Consider the following 15,620-nt stretch of genomic DNA (forward strand, 5'->3'; position numbering starts at 1 on the left):
ACTGAATTCCGAACATATAATAAAGACAGTAAGGATAAACCCAAGACATAGATAATATGTCCAAACCATCAACCAATACTAACAACCAACACCCAAGTCCAAAGTCATCCACAAACCCTCTAATAATGTCGAATACCAATAATTTGTCGGGATATGCCCCCGATAGTATCAAAACAAACAAGTCTAAAACAAAGTCTAAGCCATTGGAAATAAGAACCATGAAATGAAGACTTATGAAGTAAGGAATCTCACAAATTCAATGTCAACTCATGAACTAACCACAAACTCCTGATCACTACACAGGAAAAGTAGAAAAATTTTTGACGCTTTCATTATATAGGGATATAACATCCGAACACAGTTAGAGGTTAGAGTGCTATTACGTATCTCAGTGATAGGGGATAAAATAATGCCATGGGAAACAATTTAAACCATTTCAAGATCCAATGCACATAATCATATGCAAATATATATAACATAATATCACATGCTGGGGTAGGGAACAAGGCTTAGCATGAACTTTCAAAATCTTTTCTTGAATTGTGTAGCATAACCGCCATAATCAAGGCACCCATGGGATATATAGGCGCAGATCTCCCCCTGATTAAAGGACTCCAGTGCATGTAGTCACACGAACTAGAGGATAGTCATATGTTATATGCCTTATGGGGGACTCAAACCTCCCGACATAAATCAAAGGTGACTTAAGCACCAATATATATAACATGGGGGATTCGATCCCCTCAATAATATAATATTAATAAAGGGGACTCGAATCATTCGATCATTTAGACCCCTACTCCAACAAGCGTGGTCTTTGGTGTTTGTCCCTTGGGACCTCCACTTTCACGGCTCGACTACACAACCCACTTTTAATCCTAATTAAAATATTTACTACACATTCCCAATTTATTAAATTGATTATGCATTTAGGTATCCCGTTGGTATCGTCATACCAACGCCCTTGCAAGGTCATTATCACGCTACAATCCATCAACCATCACGTGGGGAAATTCATGAACTCTTAGGTTCAATTAACATTCACATAGGGAATCCACATACCCCAAGGTTCAATAAAATCATAACATGAATCATTAACTTTTCATGCCAATTCATTAGTTAAAGTAAGCAAGTCAATTATGTGATAAAGCCATTTATCATTATCAATTTCACTATTTGGTTGAGGGCTCATTGTTTCCAAAAACACAAAATGAGGTAAAACCATTAAATTTGGGGGAAAGATAACCCATTTGTTTATCAACCCATGCACCCCACAAGTTTCAAAATCATTAATAAAGCATGAATAAAACATAAGAAACCATGGGAAATCAATTATATGACCAATCATGTCAAAATCCCTCAACCACATCAAAACCCTAGTTCAAATCCACAATATTATCCATGTATATGCATGTATTTAACAAAACAAGTTAAGGGTAGAGTCATATCCCTAAAATATCAAAGATTATGGAGATAATTCAACCCTTGAAGCTACACTTGACCAATTTTTTAGAAACCCTAAGTATTGATGCTTGAGAGACTTGAAAGAAAAGAAAGAATGTTCGTAGTATATTATGCATGAAAATAGGGTCCTAAGTATGCTTATAAGTCGTGGATTATTATTGGGAAAAGAGGGAAATGTCTAAAATATAGTCATTACAAGTTGGAAAATAGACTTTCATTCGTTAGGGTGACCACTCCACTAGTACGATCACCCTATGCCTCATTTCCCCTCAGTCGCAGTCTGGCTAGGGCCCAAGACCACCAATACTTATAAAAGTACCCAATAATTAGTAATGAGTCTATACAACTCATTATGTCCTAGTCATACTTAGGACAGAATACAATGGGCATCACACTAGTTTCCTTACAAAAAAGGCTATACGAGTCGTTTAGAGTCCTTACTACTTGTAACAGGTAGTCGTAGGCATATCAGAAAACTTGAGGTAATACACTGGTCAGACTACAAGTGAACATAACAACCCATAGTGAGTCTTTTTGGCTCGTGGCCTTAAGTCATAATCAGGATTGCAAATCAGGCACCATTCACTGGACACTTTACGACACCCTACGAGTCGTAAGGTAAGTCGTAGTCAGGATAGTGAGGATAAAGTTTCAAAAATTTTGAAGGACCAAAAATTTGGGGTGTTACATTCTATCCCCCTTAAGATCATTCATCCTCGAATGATGGTTAAAGGCATACATTAGAATGATTTAACACAAAAACATTTTCACTCTTACCTTTAACAATGACATAAGACAAATATGTTAAGGAAAACACATACCTCAAGCACGATTATCCGAAGTGAGGAAAAAGAATGCATACTTGGACTTTATGTCCTCCTCAACTTTCGAAGTAGCTTTCTCAACCTTTTAGTTCCTCAAAAGAACCTTTACTGAAGCCACATCCTTAGTTCGCAACCGATGGACTTGCCGATCCAAAATCTCAATTTGGACTTTCTTACAAGACAGGGAATATGAAATGCCTACCTTTTTCAAGGAACAACTATCGAAGGATCACCCACACACTTTATTAACATTGAAAGATGAAACACTCGGTGGATGGAACCCAAACTAGAGGGCAAATCCAACTCATATGCAAAATTAACAACCCTTCTTAAATCCAAATTCGGACCGACATAATGGTGACTAAGGTTCTCTGTCTTTCCAAATTACATCACTTCCTTTATGGGAGACACCTTTAAGAACACCCAACGCCAACATGAAAATCCAACTCTTATCACCCCATATCTGCATAGGACTTTCGGTGACTTTGGGCACTTTTAAGCCTATCCTGAATGACCTTTACCTTTTTTGTAGCTTAGTGAACCAAGTTATGACCAAATAATCTGGCCTTACCAACTTTGAACCGCCCATTATGAGAACGACACCTCCAACTATACAATGCCTCAAAAGTAGCCATGCTGATCCTTGAGTGATAGCTATTTTTATATGCGAACTATATGAGAGGCAAGTGATCAACCCAACTACCATCAAAATCATATACATAAGCCCAAAGCATATCCTTCAAGGATTGAATTTCTCTTTTTGCTAGCCTATCCATTTGTGGGTGAAAAGAGGTACTAAGGGTTACCTTAGTCCACAAACCTTGCTAGAATGATCTCCAAAAATGAGATGAGACTGGGTGCCACAATCAAACATGATAGAAATTGGAACACCATGTAACCTCACGATCTCTTGGATATATATCTTTGTATTGTCTTCAGAAGAAAAATTAGTCATCACATACAAGAAATGGGCAGACTTACTCATCTTATCCATGATGACCTAAGTAGAATCAAACTGATTCTGAGATTGTGGTAGTCCGGTAACAAAATCAATATTAATTATATCCCATTTCCACATCGGCAACTCAATCTCTTGAGTTAATCCAATGGGCCTTAAGTACTCCACCTTCACTTGCTGATACACCATAAACTTAGCCATAAAATTGGCCATAACCCTTTTCATATTATTCCACCAATAAATCTCCTTAAGATCATGATATATTTTCGTCGAACTAGGATAAACCATATAACATGACTCATGATATTTGGCCAAAATCATTTCTCATGACCCAAAACATCACGAACACATAACCTTATTTGGCACCTCAAGATACCATCACCACAAATATCTAAATCCATCACCTTATAGCGTCCCATATCATCCTTGATCTGCAGCAAAATAGGGTCTAAAATCTATTTCTTCTTCACATTCGCGTCGAGAGATGACTTTGTCACCTCTTGAACAATCATACCACAATCTTCAAAATCCAACAAAAGAACCCAGACATTAGTCAAATAGTGAATATCCTTCACCAATCCCCATTTCTACTTATCCACATTAAGAGCATCAACAATAATATTAGCCTTACTTGGATGATAATAGAGACCTAAATCGTGGTCCTTGAGAACCTCAAGCCAATTTATCTACCTGAGATTCAACTCCTTCTTGGTGAATACATACTGTAAGCTATTATGATCTGAGAAAATGTCAATGTGGAGCCCATACAAATAATGGCACCAAATCTTCAAAGCAAATACCACAACCAAAAATTCCAAATCATAAGTTGGATAATTCTTGTTATAGACTTTCAACTGTCTAGAAGCATACGAACCCACCTTCCCATGTTGCATCAACACACAACCCAGTACCACTCGGGATGCTTCACAATAAACAATAAAACCATCGATAAGCTTGGGTATAGTCAAAACTAGAGCCGAAGTCAACTTATTCTTTAGCCTTTCAAAACATCTCTCAAAAACATCCGACAAAAAAAATTTCACCTTCTTCTGAGTCAACATAGTCAAAGGTGTACCAATAGATGAGAAGCTTTCCACAAACCTTTTATAATACCCGGCTAAACAAAAGAAGCTACGAATATCGATTGGAGTCATGGATCTAGGACCCTCCTTAACTACTGCAATTTCTACGTATCCCCCATGATCCCTTCACTAGAAAAAACATGACCCAGAAAAGTAACAATGTTTAACCAAAATTCACACTTTGAAAATTTAGTACCTCACTCTTCGAATAAACTAGAATATGATCAATAAACAGAATGATGAACAAATATAAACACTAAAAGAATACCCAATTTATGTGATCCAAAAATGTCGTCGGGGTATTAGTCAAACCAAAGGACATGACCAAGACTCGAAATGACCATAATGGGTACATAAGGTAGTGTTAGGGATGTCTACTTCCCTAATATTAAAGTAATTATAACCTTACCAAATATCAATCTTAGAAAAATAGTTAGTACCTTATAGTTGGTCTAAAAGATCATCGATTCTAAGAAGAGGGTACTTATTCTTCGCTGTAAGCTTCATCAACTAGTGGTAATCAATACACATCCAAAGGGAAACCATCCTTCCTACGAATTAATTATACAGGTGCACCCTACGAAGACACACTAAGGTGGATAAAACCCTTGTCAAGGAGATATTTCTACTGCTCCTTAAGCTCTTTCAACTTAGCTGGAGTCATTTTATAGGGAAAGATAGAGATAGGATTAGTGTCCAAAAGAAGATCAATCCAAAAATCAATTTACCTATCGAGAGAAACACCGAGAAAATCATCAGGGAAAACCTCAGGGAACACACTAACCATGGGTACGTATTGTAACCAAGCATTCTTTGAGTTAGAATCTTTAACCTTCACTAAGTGATAGAGACACTTGGGCTCTAAGATAAAAATCAAATCTTTTCTTAGGCCCTAGGGAACTACCTTCCCACTGAATCATGAGTTCATTAGGAAATTTGAAAATAACCTTATGGGTCCAACAATATAAGGAGACATAACACGAATGCAACCAATCTATCCTTAATATCACTTCAAAATCAACCAGGTCCAACTCTATCATGTCTATTAGAGTTTACCTGTCACCAAAAGGTACCATACAACCCTTAAAGACCCTCTTAGCAACCACAGAGTTGGCCATCCGGGTAGAAATAAAAAAGGGTACTAAATAGAATTAGGACCGAAACCAAAATACATAGCCATAAATAAGGTCACATAAGAGAGGCTAGACCCTATATCTGGAAAGAAATACGCATCATGAGAAAATTTTTTTAACATACCAGTGACCACATTAGGAGAGGCCTTCAACTCTTGATGGGAAGCGGTAGCATAAAGGCAGTTCTGACCAGTGCCAGAGCCAGAAGTTGCAACTTTGGTACAAGAGCTGATGAAGTGGCAATGGGAACCTTGTTGGCCCTAGAAGCAACCTTTGAAGGACAATTCTATTGCATACGTCTATCAATGAAAGAAGGATCAACGGGGATTGTGAAACTCCATGAGGGCTATCAGAAGTAGCGACCCTAGACCAGGTTTGTACCCTAGGGGTAGGATGAGTTCCATCCACATTGTCCTCAGACGGGACAGAAAAGTTTTCATAAATATCAAATCTTCTTGGTGGCATGGTCTGAAAGGTGAGTAGGTAGGGATTAGAGAGATTCAAGGCCTTAAACTCGATAGCTAAAGTGTAAGACAACAAGAAAGGTAAACATTACAAAATGCCTCATAGCCTTTCCCTTATAAGTGTGGTGCGCTACACACTTATAAAAGAGAATCCACTTGACCCTACTTTGTGGACACCAAATTGACCATGAACTTGGGCTCTAGTACCAATTTTGTGATGACCTGAACAAAAGCCTGGCTGTGATGGGTATCTCAAGTCCACCGAGGACCAAAGACAACCCCCCATATGCCTAGTCAAAGAGAACATTCTCATTAATAGTGACTAAATTCCAAACATATAATTAATATAGTAAGGGCAAACTTAAGACATGGATAATATATCAGAACTATCAACCAATACAAACAATGAACACTTAAGTCCACTGTAATGTACAAGGCCTCTAACAAAGCCGAATACTAATAAATTAATGGGATATGCCCCGAAAAGTAGGAAAACAAACAAGTATGAAACAAAGTCTAAGACATAGGAAACAAGTACTATAAGATGAAGCCTTTCGATGTATGAAAGATCACCACTTCAATGTCAAGTCACGAACTAAGCATGAACTCCTGATCACTGCATAGGAAAAGTAGAAGAATTTCAAACGCCTGCATTGCGTATGAAGACTATTATAAGTTAGAGCGCTATCATGTAACTTAGGGATAAGGGATAAAAATAAACAAACCAGTCCAAGATCTAATGCACGTAATCATATGGAAATACATATAACATAATATCACATGTCGGTGTAGGGAACAAGGCTTAGCATGAAACTTTAAGATATTAGACTGGATTATGTAGCTTAACCATTATAATCAAGGCACCCACAGTCTATATTGTCCCATATCTCCCCCAATTAGAAGGGCCCAGTAAGTGTAGCCATAAGAACCAGAGGATAGTCATATGTTATATGTATTAAAGGAGACTCAAACCTCCCGACATAAGTCAAAGGTGACTTAAGCACCAATATGTACATAAATAATAAAGGACTTGAACCTCTCAATCATATAATAGTAATAAGGGGGACTCAAACCTTTTAGTCATTTAGAACCCTACACCGGTTAACGCTGTTTTCGATGTTGGTCCCTTGGAACCTCCACTTTCATAGCTCGGCTACACAACCCGTTTTTAAACCCAATTAAAAAAATTTAACACATATTCCCAATTTATTAAATCAATTATGCAAATTAGGCATCCCGTTGGTATCATCATAACAACCCCAGTTTCAAGTTCGTTATAATGCCACAATCTATCAACCATCACACGGGGAAATTCATGGGCCCTTAGGTTCAATTAATATTCACAAGGGGAATCAACATACCCCAAGGTTTAATAAAATCATACCATGGTTGTTTAACCTTTTATGCCAATGCATTAGTTCAAGTGAGCAATTAAATTATGTGATAAAGCCATTTATCATTATCAATTTCACCATTTGGTTGAGGGCACACAGTTTCCAAATAGACAAGTCAAGGTAAAACCATTAAATTTGGGGGAAACATAATCCCTTTGTTTATCAACTAAACCTATGCACCCCAAAAGTTTAAAAATCATTAATAAAGCATGAATAATGCATAAGAAACCATGGGAAATTTATTACATTGCTAATCTTGTCAAAAGCCCTCAACCACATCAAAACCCTTGTTTAAATCCACAAAATTATCCTTGTGCATTCATGCATATAGAGAAACAAGTTAAGGGTAGAGTCACATGCCTAAAATACCCAAGATTATTAATAGAATCAACCCTTGAAGCTCAACTTGACCAACTTCTTAAAAACCCTATGTATGGATGCTTGAGAGACATAAAAGAGAAGAAAGAATAGTTGGACTATATTATGGATAAAAATAGGGCCTCAAGTATGTTTATAAGTCATTGGATATTATTAGGATAAGAGTGAAATGTATAAAATATTCTCATTAAAAGCTAAAAAATAAATCGTCTGTCGTTACAAGTGACTTTATGACTGTGGGGTAACCCTACGACCCATTTTCTCTCAGTCATAGTCTGGACAATGCCCATGACCATAAACACTGGCCTATTATGGAAGGACCCAACGACTCATATTGAGTCCATACAACAATTATGTCCTAGTCATACTAGGGTAGAATACTTTAGGCATAACACTAGTTTCTTTATGGAAAGGACTATACGAGTTATTTAGAGTTCTTAGCACTTGTAACATGGTAGTCGTGGTCACATCAAAAAACTTAGTGTAATACACAGGTCACACTACGAGTTGACATAACAACATATCACGAGTCTCTACAACTTAGGGCCTCAAGTCATAATCAGGATAGAAACTCAGACACCATTCACTGGACACCTTATGACTAGGGTTATGTGACCCATCAAGGAACCCTACGACTCGTAGAGTGAGTTGTAGTCAAAACAGTGAGGATTAAATTTTAAAAATTTTCAAGGACCAAAAATCTAAGGTACTACGTTCTCTACCTTTTGGATCATTCACCTTTGAATGATGGGTCAACGCATACGTTAGCACAATTTAACACAGAAACACTCCCACACTTACCTTTAATAAATACAAAAAACAAAGATGATAAGGAAAACACAAAGCACGATTATCTGAGTCGAGGAAAAAGAATGGATACTTGGACTTCATGTCCTCCTCGACTTCCCAAGTAGCTTCCTCCACCTTTTGGTTTATCCAAAGTACTTTTATCGAAGCCACATCCATAGTCCACAACAAATAGACTTACTGATCCAATATTTCAATGGGGACTTCCTCATAAGATAAGGAATGTGAATGCCCACCTTTTCCAAAGGAACAACCATCAAAGGATCACCCAAACACTTTCTCAACATCGAAGCATGAAGCACCGGGTGGATGGAACCTAAACTAGAGGGAAAATCCAACTTATATACAACATTACAAACCCTTTTCAAAACAAAATATGGACCAACATAATAGGGACTACGCTTTCCCTTCTTACCAAATAGAATCACTCCTAGAACTACCAGTTGCCAACATTAAACTCAAACTCTCTTTGCTTCACATCCTCAAAGGACTTTTTGAAATATTGGGTGGTCTTAAGCCTATCTCGAATCACTTTCACCTTCTCCATAGATTTGTATACACAGTTAGAACCAAATAATCCAGCCTTACCAACTTCGAACTACCCAATAGGAGAACGACACCTCCTACCATATAATACCTCAAAAGGAGCCATGTCAAAACTAAAGTGATAGTTGTTGTTATATGCAAACTCTATAAGAGGCAAGAGATAAACTGAACTACCACGAAATCAAATACAAAAGCCCAAAGCATATCTTCCAAGGCTTGAATTGTGCTTTTCGCTTACCCATCTGTCTGCAGGTAGAAAGCATAGTAAGGGTTACCTTAGTCCCCAAACCTTGTTGGAACAATATTTATAAGTGAGATCAGAACAAGGTACCACAATAAAAAATGATAGAAACTGGAGCATTATTTAACCTCATGATCTTTTGGATTTACAACTCCGCGTAGTCTTCAGGAGAAAAATAAGTCCTCAAAGGTAAGAAATAAGCAGTCTTAGTCTTTCTATCCACGATGACCCAAATAGAATCAAATTGATTTCGAGACTATGGTAGAATGATAGTTAAATCCATATTAATTATTTCCTATTTCCACACCAGCAGCTCAATCTCTTGAGTCAACCCAGTAGGCCTCAAATGCTCCACCTTTACTTGCTGACAAACCATGCACTTAGCCATAAAATTGGCCACATACCACTTTATATTATTCCATAAATAAATTTGCTTAATATTATGATAAATTTTTATCAAACCAGGATAAACCATATAACGCAACTCTTAAGCTTTGGCCTAATCCTTCCTCGCAACCTGACAACATCTAAAATGCATAACCTCCCCTGGTACCTCAAGATACCATCACCATCAATCTCGAAAGCCATCACCTTATGGTTACCCACATCATCCTTGATCTATATCAAAATAGGGTCAAAATTTTATTGTCCTTTACTTCTGCATCGAGGGATGACTTCTTCACCTTTTGAAGAATCACACCACCATCTTTAGAATTAAATAGACTAACCCCAATATTAGCTAAATGGTGAATATCCTTCACTAATCCTCACTTCTTCTCATCTTCATGAGATAAGCTCCCCATAGACAACCTCTTAAGATCATCAACATCCATATTAGCCTTACATAGATGATAATGGAGACTCATATCGTAGTCCTTGAGCAACTCAAGCCATGATCACTACCTGAGATTTAACTACTTCTGGGTAAATACATACTACAAGCTCTTATGATCTGAGAAGATGTCAATATGGACCCCATACAATTAATAGCACCAAATCTTCAAAGCAAAGACCACAACCAATAATTCCAAATCATGAGTTAGATTATTCTTCTCATAAACCTTCAATTGTCTAGAAGCATATGCCAATATCTTACTATGTTACATCAACACACAACCTAGTAACACTCGAGGTGCATCACAATAAACAACAAAACCATCGGTATCCTTAGGTAGAGTCAAAACCAAAGCCAAAGTTAACTTATCTTTCAGCTTTTCAAAATATCCCTCACAAGCATCCGACCATAGAAACTTTACCTTCTTCTGAGATAACTTAGTCAATGGCGTAGCAATCGATAAGAAAATTTCCCCAAACCTTCTATAATACCCAGTTAAACCCAAAAAGATCCTAATATCTATTAGAGTTATGGGTCTAGGCCATTTCTTAGCCACTATAACTTTCTGTGGATCCACCATTATCTTTTTACTAGAAATGACATGACGCAGAAAAGTAACAGCGTTCAACAAAATTCACACACTTTAAAAATTTAGCATACAAAATACTAATTCTTTAGGGTTCGAACACAATATGGAGGTGATTGGCATTATATGACTCACTCTTTGAATAAATTAGAATGTCATTGATAAATACAATAATGAAAAAATTCAAAAACTAATGGAATATATGATTCATGAGATCCATAAATGTTATTGGGGAATTAGTCAAACAAAAAAACATGACCAAGAATTCAAAATGACCATAACGGGTATAAAAGGCAATCTTAGGGATTTACACTTCCTTAATCTTCAACAAATGATAACTCAATCGAAGATCTATCTTAGAAAAATACTTAGCACTTGTAGCTAGTCAAAAAGATCATCAATTCTAGGAAGAGGGTACTTATTCTTCACTGTTACCTTTTTCAATGGGAGGTATTCAATACACATCCAAAGAGAACCATCTTTCTTACGAACAAATAATATAGGTTCACTCCATGAAGACACACTAGGGAATATAAAACCCTTATCAAGGAGAAATTTCAAATGCTCCTTCAACTAAGTTGGATCCATTCTATAAGGAGGGATAGAGATAGGATGAGTGTCCAAAAGAAGATCAATTCCAAAATAAATTTTCCTATCGGGAGGAACACCAAAAAAATCATTAGGGAAAACCTCAGGAAACTCACTAACCACTGGTACGAATTATAATAAAGGACTCTTCGAGTTAGAATCATTAACCCAAACTAAATTATAGAGACACCCCTTGGAAATCAATTTTTGAGCTCCAAGATAAGAACAAAACTTTCCCTTTGGCACTAGGGAATTACCTTCCCACATAATCATGGGTTCATTGTGAAATTTGAAAATAATCTTATGGGTACTACAATCTAAGAAAGCATAACATGAATGCACCCAATGCATCCCTAATATGACACCAAAATTAACCATGTCCAACTCTATAAAGTCTACCAGAGTTCCCCTATCACCAATAGATACCACACAACCCTTATAGACCCTTCTAGCAACCACAAAGTTGCTAATTAGGGTTGAAATAGAAAAGGGGTCTGAAATACACTCAGGCCCAAAACCAATATACACGACCATAAATAGGGTCACATAAGAGAGGGTAGAAACCGGATTGAGAAAGTAATATAAATCATGAGAGAATTTTTTTAACATGCCAGTGACAATATTAGAAGAGGCCTTCAACTCCAATGGGTAGCGAGAGCATAGAGGCCACTTCGTCCAGTGCCAGAGCCAGAATTAGTACCCTTTAGGGATGGAACTGATGAAGTAGAAATAGGAACGTTGTTGGCCCCATAAGCACCTTTAAAAGACAATCTTGCTGTATATGTAGAATCTGACCATAATTGAAACTCTTGTTCCTCCTCTTCTCAGACTGACCACTGTGTAACTGACCACAGAATCTATAGGGAGGATATGATAGAGCTGACTGAGCCTCGTAATCCTGAGATTTTATACCACTAGTATGCCATATCCTTAACTGATAAGTGGTGAACTCCATACACTTTACATCAACAATATGTATCACTCAAACTATCTTTTCCTTTTCATCTATGAACCCTTGAGGATCCTCCTCAACCTTAGAGCCAGTGAAAACCAAAGGGTTTAACCTCATAAACTGGTTAACTCTAGTGGCCTTAGAAAAACTCACAAAAATAGCAGTATAACCTGACTGCTATGATTGAGATATCACTAATTGGGTCAATAGATGAATAAACCAGCAGAACTTAGCATTATTAATATCTCCTTGAGGTGACTAGGAAATAGTGTCACCTGTGAGAGAATGATTAGTGAGGATCAGTTGAATTCCATAAGGGCAGTAAGAAGAAGTAACCCTAGACCAAGTTTGTACCTTAGGGGTAGGATGAGTTTTGGTCATATTGTCCTCAGATGGGATAGAGGAGTTTTCATGAATATCAAATATTCTTGGAGGCATAATCTAAAAGGCAAGAAAATGGGGATTATAGAGATTCAAAACCTTAAACTCTATAGGCCAAAATTAAGACAACAATAACGATAAACATTCCTAAGTTCCTAGTAGCCTCTCCCTTATAAGTGTGGCACATTACACACCAATAAAAGAGACTCTATGTGACACGGCTTTGTGGATACCCTATTAACCATAAACCTGGGATCTGATGCCAACTTTGTCATGACCCAAACCAGGGCCTGGCCATGATGGGTAACTTAAGTCTACTAAGGACCCGAGACCACCCAATATGTATAGTCAAAGAGTACATTCAAACTAATAGTGACTGATGTCCAAACATAATAAGGATAAACTCAAGATTTGGATAATATATCCAAACCATCAACCAAAATGAACAACAATCACCAAAGTCTATAGTCATCCACAAAGCCTTTAACCAATATGAATACCAATAAATTATTGGGATATGCCCCCAACAGTTTGCAAGAAATCAAGTATTAAACAAAGTCTAAGACATAGCAAACTATAACTATAAAATCAACCTTTCTAAAGTATGGAAGCTCACTACATCAATGTCAACTCACGATCAAACCACAAACTCCTGATCTCTGCATAAGAAAGTAGAAGAATTTTTGGTGCTTGCATCACGTGGGGATATAGCGTCCAAAGACATTTAGAAGTTGGAGCGCTAGCATGTAACTCAGGGATAGGGGATAAATTAATACCATGGGAAATATTTCAAACCAGTCCAAGATCTAATAGATATAATCATATACAAATATATATAAGATAATATCACATGCCAAGGTAAGAAACAAGGCTTAGCATGAACATTTAAAATTGTATCCTGGATTTTGTAGCACAACTATAATAATCAAGGCAGCTGTAATACCCCATACTTCTACCTAGCTTAAAATCATCCCAAGAATGTTAGAAACTTACTTTGAAATATGAATCCATTTTTTTATATGTGGAATTTTCAATATTTTCACTTTTTATCATGTGGGAAATTGAATTATCTTTCCAATGATACAAATTTCATCCAAATCAGGTATCAGAGTAAAAATTTATGGGATATTTTACTCAGAGCTATTAGAATTGCCCAAGTGCGGCGGCCAGGTTGATGGACCATCAATCTAGCGATGGACCGTCGCCTAGACAGTCATAGCCAAAGAAGTAAGTCAACCTTCTGGATAAGGTGCGATGGATAGGTTGACTAATCGTCGAACTTGCAATGGACCATTGCTCAAGCTGTCGCTACTTTGGAAGTGAGTCCTTTTCTTGCTCCACCTATGACGGTCAAAATGATGGACCATCAAGCCAGCGATGGACCATCGCACAAGCCATCGCAGATCCCATTCAGTTATTTAAGTCATTTTTAAAGGATATTTGGGCCTTTTTCCACCCGTTTGAACCCCTAATAATATCAGACCAAGGCTCATGAGTTCATTATTCATTCACAATATCAAATAGGGTTTTCTCTCAAAGATCTATCCTCAAGGATAGGGACTCACCTATTAATCAGTTCATTATCTATTAAGTTGGGAGTAGGATTCATCACCGAGTGAACCCAAGGATAGGGACTCACCTATTATTTAGTAGAGGTTGTGATCCTTAGAAGCAATCCTTGTGTTCCAAAACTACGTATCCAGCGTAGGTTGAGATGCACCCGAAACATTAAGGAACGTATACATCTCATTTGGGCTACCTACTTGGAGGACTTGATGGAAGAGCTCTCTGTCAGAGAGGGTATACTCACAGCTAGTCTTTACCCATGGCATGGTATTGACACCATTCCATCTGGGTTTACAGGTTGGACCCCACCAGTTAATTTTTGAGGCATGTTAGTTAGATGATTACCTCCCATAGTTAAAGTTTAATTCTCAGTCTTAGTAAAAGAACTCAGATAGTTCTTCAAATTTAAAACTATTAGATACAGTCAACTCAGTATGGTACAAAACTCAACTAGTTCCATTAGAAACTAAATGTAAAATACAGTCGCTCGATATTAGTTATTTTAGTTATACAATTATCAGTATCTCATGTATTAGTACTCAGATTCAGTAATCATGTTATCACGAACTCAGTTACAGTTATTATGTATTCATAAATGTATTCTCACGTTCATGTTGTCCAGTCAGTTAGTATAGTTCATGCATGTGAACCCTTTGCATTCAGCCTACCTTCCATGTATACCAGTATATTCAAAGTACTGATGCATTTGTGCTATGGTGTTTTATACCATAGGTTTAGAAGCACGAGCTCCAAAGCATCAGTAGCATTCTAATCTCAGCAGTCACAGTTAGCAGTGAGTCCCCATCCTTTGAAGACATGACTATTACTTTATTATCTCATTAATTAATTTATTTTAGTAGTAGGAGTTAGTTGGGGACATTTCCCATCAACTCCTTATTCAGAAAGTTCAATCAGTTAGAGGCTTTTTAGACTACATGTTCAGACAGTTTATTTCAGGTTTTGTTTTGGTATTGTGATACTATATTATTCAGAGATTATTTTACCAGTTTTGAACCTTATGGCCTTACAGCCTTTATTTCCATATTTATACAGTATATTATGAAGTGTTCAGGTATAGATATTAGTCATGGTTTAGCTTGTGGTCCTTCGAGCTTATAAACACTGTGTAGCATTTTGGGTACCAGATTTGGGGCGTTATTGCAGCCATGTGCTACATGGGGCCAGCTCTACCCAACTGGGAGAGCCCTAGTGCATATAGCTGCACAAACTAGAGGAAAGTCATATGTTATATGCCTTATAGAGGACTCAAACCTCTCGACATAAATCAAAGGAGACTTAAGCACAAATATATATAAATGAGGGACTCCAACCTCTAAATTATATAATAATAATATGAGGGACTCGAACCTCCTAGACATTTAGAGCCCTCCACCTGCTAGTGCAGTTTTCGTTGTTGGTCC

The sequence above is a fragment of the Capsicum annuum genome, chromosome 9, assembly GCF_002878395.1.
Source record: "Capsicum annuum cultivar UCD-10X-F1 chromosome 9, UCD10Xv1.1, whole genome shotgun sequence".
NCBI classification, from domain to species: Eukaryota; Viridiplantae; Streptophyta; class Magnoliopsida; order Solanales; family Solanaceae; genus Capsicum; species Capsicum annuum.